At 35.7% G+C, this 9,138-nt stretch overlaps 1 long non-coding RNA gene across 1 annotated transcript; it reads right to left on the minus strand.

The window, feature by feature from the left end:
* Positions 1-8,124: 8,124 nt before the first annotated feature.
* LOC114160334 (uncharacterized) lies at positions 8,125-8,782 on the minus strand. Its single transcript, XR_003598745.1, has 2 exons — positions 8,634-8,782; positions 8,125-8,352 (listed from the first exon to the last, which is right to left on the minus strand). It is a non-coding gene; the product is annotated as an uncharacterized LOC114160334 (long non-coding RNA).
* Between the last annotated feature and the right edge of the window lie 356 nt (positions 8,783-9,138).

Raw genomic sequence — 9,138 nt, forward strand, 5'->3', positions numbered from 1 at the left:
ATTGAAACATTCCCAAAATAAGCATTAATTTTTGGCCAATATATACTTTGGCCAAAAAGAGATTTTAAATGCAGATCATGTATGTAAATCTGGTTCATTTTCTGTAGCAGTAGAGTTTCTCTCAACACGAATGATTCTCTGGTTTCCTCCCACCATCTTAACTCATTTCTGGTACATTAATTGGTCATTCTAAGCTATGCTTAGCAGTTAGACTGTGTGTGTGTGTGTATATATATATAAGTAGTCTCTGTGACTAAGACAAAGCAGGTACAGAAGAGAATGCCATCAGTGTCTGGCTTTAAACATTATTGAAAATTATATTTGCACTTAACGGTCAGACTTTCAGAGTAGATGATCCTAGTAACTGGTTTTGTCACTTTTGGCATTAAACATTAAATAATAGTCAGTTTTAAGTGGGATTAAAGAACCTCATTAGAATTTAAGCCCAGACTTTGACTAGGTCACTTCAGAACCTTTCCTGAGCCTTTCAGAGGTCAGCTTGCAGGTGTGCTTTGTATTGTTGCCCTCTGGCATGAAACAGTTACACTTGAACCGAAAGTCAAAACCTGATGACCAGAAAATATTATTTAGGATTATTTAATAAAAAGCAGAATTCAGGCTTCTATCAAATGCAATTCATTGATATCCTAAGAAAGTATATACACTGCTCAAAAAAATAAAGGGAACACTTAAACAACACAATATAACTCCAAGTAAATCAAACTTCTGTGAAATCAAACTGTGCACTTAGGAAGCAACACTGATTGACAATCAATGTCACCTGCTGTTGTGCAAATGGAACTTTGTACAGAACAAAGTATTCAATGAGAATATTTCTTTCATTCAGATCTAGGATGTGTTATTTGAGTGTTCCCTTTATTTTTTTGAGCAGTGTATATTAAAGTAAACATATTAACTTTAGAGGAAATCTATAATTTTTTATAGCATTTTCTACAAATATCAATGTTCTATACAAGAAAATGTATCTATCAATTTCACTTAAATAAATCTTGTGTTTTTCTTTATTTCAAAACCTAAATAGAAATAAAATGATGGTCCGTTAAATGCCTGAAAACATTTTCCATAGTAGATATTAATCAAAGATGATACGGAGTCTTTTCTTCAAAAGGTCGTGCAGTCCTAAACACATTTTATTTAGCTGGACAAAGTGAAAAATATCTTTAGATTACAAAGGTTGCAAACTTTTGATCTAAGGTGAATATAATCCAGCATTGTTTACCAGGAACTGCACTCACATGTACTTTATTTATAACTTGCCTGCTTCCCTTTATTATCATTAAAAGACAGGTTTCACAAAAAGAAAAACAAATAGCATATTTAAATATAAATAGTGTTTCTGCAGGGTTATCGCACTTTCATTAGAAAGAGCTTCGGAATCATTAAGTATTTGATGTAGAATGAAACAAGTCTTTGATTTGTGTACATTAGTTTGTGTAGCAGAGCAAATATTCCTGGAGGATATTTAATATAAAACTAACAGTCAACAAATCACATTGTTTTTATCTAAAATAATCAAAGCAATATCTTTGTTATTAAGACACTTACATTGTTCCTGATTTTAAGCGAAAAACTGCATTTAACCTGAATGGATTCAGCAAAAGCAATGTCCCGTTTGTTCTCAAAATCACGTCCTAGAAGTGCTCATAACACTGTGTTCACTCTGTTTGAGCATGCAATCCCAGCAGGGGGGCTCAGATATTGACACACATATGTCGCTGACTTAATACTGAGCAAACAGGTCTGCAAGAGGTTGCACTCCCTCTTCACATGGGAGTAAATAAACCTTTTTCTGTCTTGGTTTTACCCCGCATGAACAAGCAACAATGCTTTGCCAACACAATGTAGCTGCTCTGCAAAACAATCTATGTTTTCAGGTCAAATCTGCAGAGCTGTTCCCTGAAAATACTGAAACCTGCCCAGCCTGGTTGAAGCAGGATTCAGTGTTATAAAGTGATGATTAGGCCCTTAGTAATTTCTTCACCAATCTCTGTAACAGCCCTCTAAAGACTTCTCCCACGCACTCTCGCTTGCTGACCTGACACTCAAGCTGATTTCATAAACCACCTCTTCATTACTGCAGGTGACGTCCAATTTCAGGAGCCAGAAACAACAGAGAGCAGACGAGTTAAACAGAAGAAGGAGACCGACAGGCGAGCTGACTCATTGAGAGCTTCTATTGAAAAAAAAACCAATGCAATCATTAAAGCTTGAATAGACGTTGTGGAACATTTCAGGCTTACTACCCACAGTTGGGACATTCAGACATGACATAGCGAAATATCCTATGGCTCCCCACATCATCTCGCTTGGAACAGTGCGGTTGCATTGTTTCGCAGTAATGGTAGGTCTGGTTATTTCTCTGTGGTACCATCTGATTCATTGTTTAACATCACATGGTGGGCAGTAAACCCTTCATTCTGGACGTGTACCTAATCCAATAATACAACCTTCCGCAAGCCCACTTTGTGATCATGCTCCATTAATTTCTGGTAATGCTGCATAAAGCTTATGCTAGAAATTCTTCCAATGAGGCTTAATTAAAACCAATCTGCAAAAAGATTTATTCACAGTTATCGTAAATGTTTGATGACTCATGGCAGCACAAACCAATTCTGACCATTCTTCACAGACGTTTAGCTTAATTGACCACGACCGTGTTATGCTAGGTGATTATGGTCTTGGTGTTGTTCCATTTTTATTAGATTAACTGCCAGCCAAAATGTTGTAAAATATAAACCATATTTTCCAAACTGTCCTGGAGGACAAAATTATCTCTTGTCATTAATAAAGACTCAACACTCAATTTCTGTCAAGAGTCACATGATTACTTAAAATGAAATTGAGCATCCTCCCGGATAGCAGAGGGTGCCATCGACACAACTGAAATGTGGCTGAAGGATAAATAAGGAGCTGTTAGGTCAAAGGAAGACTAATTTGTCAAATAAATAACTTGAAGACTGTCCATTTTACAAAAAAAATGCATTGATGAATCAAAGCATGTTAGTTATAATAGTGTGTTAATGTTAAAAGGAATGTTCATATTTCATTATATAATCAAAAATATTCTACAAAAATGTGACTCAACCTGACTTTGCCTGTGCACATTTTTTTTTCAAGCCATAAAACTGGAGCTACCTGTCCCCCCGATGGACAAAATCAGTTTGGCAATGGCAATATTCTCAAAACCATAATTTTATCTTGAACATAAATAAATAAATCACATGTATTAGAGAAGAAATTATTTTGTGCTCAAGGACAATTTGTAATATGTTTTATTTGTGTGTAAAATGTGTTTTACACACAACATTTTGGCATAGTTAGCCGCCTGCAGTTTTGAGCATGCTCACATTTGTGCACATATCCCACACTTGTTGCTATGCCCAGCATATTTTATTTTTTTTACCTTTAATTAATCTGTCCAATGTAGATCTGAGCAACTGCTGGACAATAGCTATTTTCTCGTAGAAATTTTCAAAAATATAACAGTCATTATACAGACGTCGACAGATATGTTCTCTTGACTTTCCCACTTTAAAGAGTGGCTAATAAAAATAGGCCTATGTTTCACAAAATATTTATATCAGGAAAATAGTTGTTGAACTAATAGAACATTCCCACACACTTGGATAGTTTTTTTTAAAAAAGTAAAAGTAAAGTATAAATCTCAAAGATTCATTTGATTTATAGGACCTGCTCGGGAGTGTCTATTATCAAGGGACCAGAGATTATGTAAAATTCAGCTATTTCTTCACATTAGATTAGTTCTACACCAAATAAATATACTGAAACTAAAACTGAATGTATCTTCATTCAATAGTGTGAGATTATGCTTATTATAGAAAAGATGAATTTATTTTAAACCATTTTAGTGATTTTTCTTCTTTTTTATTACCAGCGGTGGCATTAAATTGGGAGGATGTATGAGAGTAGGGATTCCAAGCTTTTCCTGCCAATCTGTAGGCACATAAATTTATATTTACATTAGTCCTCATTGCATGAACCGTAGAATGTCTTTATCCCAGTTGTCTTAGTCGAACTAATCATCCTGGTCATGCAGCTTTCTGGCTGCCGAGCTCTCTGTTTCAGTTTCATGCCTCCCACAGTGTGAACTCATTCTTATCCACATGTGTCCACTCAGTCTTCACTGCTGGTAGCTCAGACAACGTTTTGCCAATATAAACACATGGCCCACTTGTTAGTACAAAGAAGACAGATGAGTGAAAACTGTGTTGGTGGAATGCATAAAAATGTGTGCTGCTCATCACTGAGACTGCCACATATTTAACAACCCAACATCATCAAGTTCTAAGGACTACTTACTTACGATGTAAAAATACTTAAAATTATATCTGATTTCTAAAACTAGAAGACACTACGATGGACTGCCGACCTGTCCAAGGTGTGCCCTGCTCTTGATCAGTACCTCCTGAAGTTCAGCACCATCCTGATTACCCCGAACAACATCAATGCAAGACATGTGAATATACACAATTTATAGACAAATGTTTTGCGAATAAGGTATATCTGCAACTTCAACGACTGAGTATATTGTCACCTTCCTAAAATAATGGCCTAAGTAATTTTTTTGCCAAAAAAATGGAAGTGATTCGTTTTAGGAAGGTGACAGTTGTGATTTAGTGTGCCTTGATTGAGGATTTGTGTAACACAAGGCTACACAAACCCTTCATTTAATTGTAATCTTCTTGTTGACTTATTTATTTTTCAAAGCAACACTTCAGATTTGATGCATATTTGCAAGCAAAACGATTTGAAATAAATGCAGAAAAAACTTTACGATGCAGTGTTCGCTACCAAATCTGTCATCGACTGCAAAAAAGGAAAATCAGGCTGTTGTAGTTTAATGTAAATATCCTGCATTGTAATATTTGTCTTGTTTATTCAACAAATATGAGCTGTTCCCATCAGAATGTGAGATGGTCCCATATGACATATTATGATAAATAGTTTGTATATGTGTTGACAAAGCCGACTTTGGATCTCAAGCACCGCTTTTTGACTTTGTCTGGAAAACATTTCAATTTAATAAAGGGAGTGAGACAGATTTCTAGCAACAGAAGCTGGATGGAGAAGATGAACGGTTGCCTGTGATGAGCAGAGAATGCCTCCCATGAATTTGTCTGTCACGGGAGGAGGTGATATAAGCCTGCACCACTGTCATGAGATGGAGACTGAACATCACCAACTTTGACTCTTAAGATCAATTACAAAAGGAAAAAAAATTATTTGTTCTGAAAGAGCAGGAAAATGAGAATCCAAACATGTCAATTTTCTCTCTGTAGTGATACTTATAGTAGAGCAGCTGAAATAAATTCTCATTAGATTTTGGAGAACACTACAGCAATCTCCACATTTAAATAAAAAACGTCCCTGCTGTGAAATGTTTCACTGAATTGTCGTAAAAAAAGAATAAAAATTGTATCCTTCTACTTAAGTTGTCTTATTTTCAAAACATTATAATCACTGTAACATTGACTCTCTGCATTTTTCATAAATTTCATACATTTTCCAGCTGTTTGTAAGTAAAGTATGGTAATTAAAAAAATAAATAAATAAATTGACAGAGGCACTTTTTACACTTTTGATAAGAAGATGAACATGAAATAAAGGTCAATTGTCAGGCAAAACCTTATCCCACTAAGAAAATCAAACTCTATTTTTTTTTTTTTTTAAATCACCTGATTTGATCAATGGATAAGGCTGCTTTCTGCAATAGTCTTGAAGTTGTCCCTACAAAAAAAAAAAATTTCTACAAATCACTTAAATTAATAAAATGCATTTACTGAAAAAAGTTGACATGTTCTACAGGTTTTTTCTTACTATAATGTACATTTTTTTTTATAAATGAAACCGTAGACACATCCATGGAGTGAAAAACAACTTTACAGAGTCTGCATATCTTATTTGCGTGATCAATTTTAAGTTTTAAAGGACACCCATTTAAGATCTATAGTACTGATACTTTGTGAAATACAGCATCAATAAAAAAAATTCTCCAATTCACCAAAGACCTGATATCACCGACAATATGAGGACAGTTAAAAGTAAGTGACCAAGGGTTAGAGGATCAAGATATATATATGTATATTTTTTTTTTTTCCAGATTGAGGGAAGGTTTTTTTTATTATTTAATATCAGATTTAGAGACTGCACTCAAGGGAAATAAAAGTGGAATTAGCTTTCGGGGTAACTGTTTGCACCCTTTGTGAAAAAGAGATCATTGGGCAGAGGGAGGGCGCCCCCACGGTGAGTCTGGAGCAGTGGCGCTGATAGGATGGAGAAGAGAGAAACTGGGTCACAGAACAAAGGAGATGATTTTCAGGTTTTCTCGGAGTTGCACATGAATCTGATTTATGGTGAGTGTTTAACAATGCTAAAGAGTCTGGCTACGTTCTGACACGTCTTATAAAAACCCTATTTGGGACATAATCACTGGCTTGCAAAGCAGTGAATCTATTTCACACACTGCCAGAAAACAATTCTGTTCCCATCACATATTATTTTCCAGGCTGTGAATCTTCTTCTCTTTTTTTTTACCGAGATCAAAAGAGCTCATACTGTATCCCTAGCGTATGCCCTATTTTTCACTCTTGTGCCTCGAGCTTGATATTCCAATGATGTGTCTCGGTTGGGAATAAGGAGGAACAACTTAGCAAATCTGTAAATTCAAAGATATCTAATGACAATTAATCTGAGCTTATTTTGTTCTTATTTTGTCCCAGAAAATGGCATTATGATATCATAAACAATAGGGAATATAAGTGACTAAGAAAAAGAGAATCTAGAAGCAGAAAAACTAAAAGTTGCGATCGAAGAGTTTAGATACGGATAGTTTTTAGGTTTGTCAGCATACTGCTGAGGCGTCTGAATAATTTACTGGGTGCTTAAATAGCTCCTTGCTTCAGGTGAGTGGCATAAACTGCGAGGCCTTCTTGTTGGGCTCAGATAGAGGCTTTTGAGATTTGGTCTAATTGGTTGAATGAACTCAGATAAGATGAATCAACTTTCTTCTTTTTCACAGAATTACTCTCGACTTATTTTTCCTTTGTAACTCGGATTTGACTTTGTTTCACACACTCCTTTCTCTCTAAAGATCTCAGATCGTACTTTCTTATTTGGTTTAATTCTTGCTTTTATTCACCTTCCTTTCTATTTTTCTTTTTGATTTTTCTCACATTATCTCATCTTTCTGCTTTGTGCCTTCGTTTCTGTCTTATATTCCCCACCTCTTTTCCACCCTACAGCATTGCTATCTGGTCTCCATGAAACCATTAATAATGCAACAAAGCTTGGGTGCACTGAAGCTCATTTTTAAGTGTTTGTTTTTGCATTGAAGTCCGAATCATAAGCCTTCCTCAGAAGGGAATCAGTAACAACAAGAAGCCTTTAATCAACAACAATGACAGCTTACTTTGGCCTCACTTTCACATTTGTCAAGCAGTATAAATAAAAAGACAATTACAAATTCTGATTTAATTTTATTGGCAATTAAAAATTAATTTTGAAGGACAGTCTTGGGTACTGTTCGTTGCATCCTTTTAGCTGGCGATCATTATTTGCTTAGAGGTTTTTGAAGTCTGGTTTTCTGATTTGCATGCAAGTGAAGGGATGAAGGGATTTTATAATGAGAGCCACTTTGGTCAGGAAGGTAAGTTTTCAATATAGAGTTGATTAACATTGCTGCATGTAAAGCGTTCTTTTTGCTAAATGTAACCACTACTTAATCGAATTAGCAAAGAACTCATAGTAAAGTTACTTATGCTCTAGGGTCACACAGGAGGATGATAAGCAAATATGTTTTAACAACTCAAGTTTATCTCCCTTCCCCCACAAAAAAATAATACTCCAGGTAACACCAATTATCAACAAATAAAAAAAATAAATTGTCCACCCTTATAGAAATAAAATTGCTGTTTAAAAATCAGGATAGTTTTCTAAACTGTAGCTTTAAAGCTCACTTCCACAATTGCGCACCCCCACCCCCCAGGAGGAGAAAATTACATCTTCCAGTTAGCCCTTTAATATAACATTTCATTCAGTCAGCTCAGTTAATGTGCACATAAGTTCTCAGTGTTTTTTTTGAAAATGTTCATGAAGGACTAATTTGTGGAATGAAAAAAAAATTAAAGGATTAGGGCCCCCCTTTTTTGTTCAATAAACTTATCTGTTGTCCATTAAAACAGCTAGCTCCAGCAGCACCAGTCCCTCTGCGTTGTCCCAGGCTTCACAGTCACAAAGATGGCGGCGGGACCCTTCTGCTTCCGGAACTCCACTGGCTCGTTCAGATATCGGCCGTCCAAAAAAACCCCCAACCTGCATGTAGAGCGTTAACCGATCATGCAGGTACAGGTATGAAAACTGAATTAGCGTTTAAAATAAACCAAAAAACGCCCAGTAATAAAAAAAATAAAACTTAACATTAGCAGAAATGGTTACAAACATCACTTCATCATAAAACAGTCTAATTTCACACAGCTATGCTACTTACAGAGCTACACCTTGTACTCCGGTTCTAAAAAAACTGAGCAACGTTAGCTGAAGCTAGGTAGCCATTCCACGTAAGTGAGCAGCTAAAAATAAAACAACAGACTCACCGGAGAAATCCCAGAACAGAATGCACATCGTCCAGTTCAAAATAAACAGAATTAGTTTGTATCACAGCAGCACTTAAGAGTAATCCTAGTACAGAAAACTTCTCTACGTCTGCTTAAACGTGCTTAGTCTACGTAGTTTACCATTTCTCTTTCTTCTTCCGTCTGCCTTACTCTTCTTCTCTGACCGACACAGGAGAAATTTGGGTCAAGCGCCCTCTACAGGACATTCAAAGAACTAACAAAAAACACATAAAACATACAGACAGATCAACATGGTGTGTGGGGGTTACATAAAACTGCAGTAACACTTTTCTATTTTGCACGTATGTTAATGAACAAACTGAAAAACATCGTGGAACGTCAAGTTCTACCATTTCTTTAGGTAATAAGTATTTGTGGCCAAAAAAACTTCACATGAACCAGAATATTTTCGCTTCTTTTAGTTATTTTGAAAATGCCAATTCAATATGTCACCTCAAGCCACTTTCCAAAACAAACAGATTCA

The sequence above is a fragment of the Xiphophorus couchianus genome, chromosome 16 (genome assembly GCF_001444195.1).
Source record: "Xiphophorus couchianus chromosome 16, X_couchianus-1.0, whole genome shotgun sequence".
Taxonomy (NCBI): domain Eukaryota; kingdom Metazoa; phylum Chordata; class Actinopteri; order Cyprinodontiformes; family Poeciliidae; genus Xiphophorus; species Xiphophorus couchianus.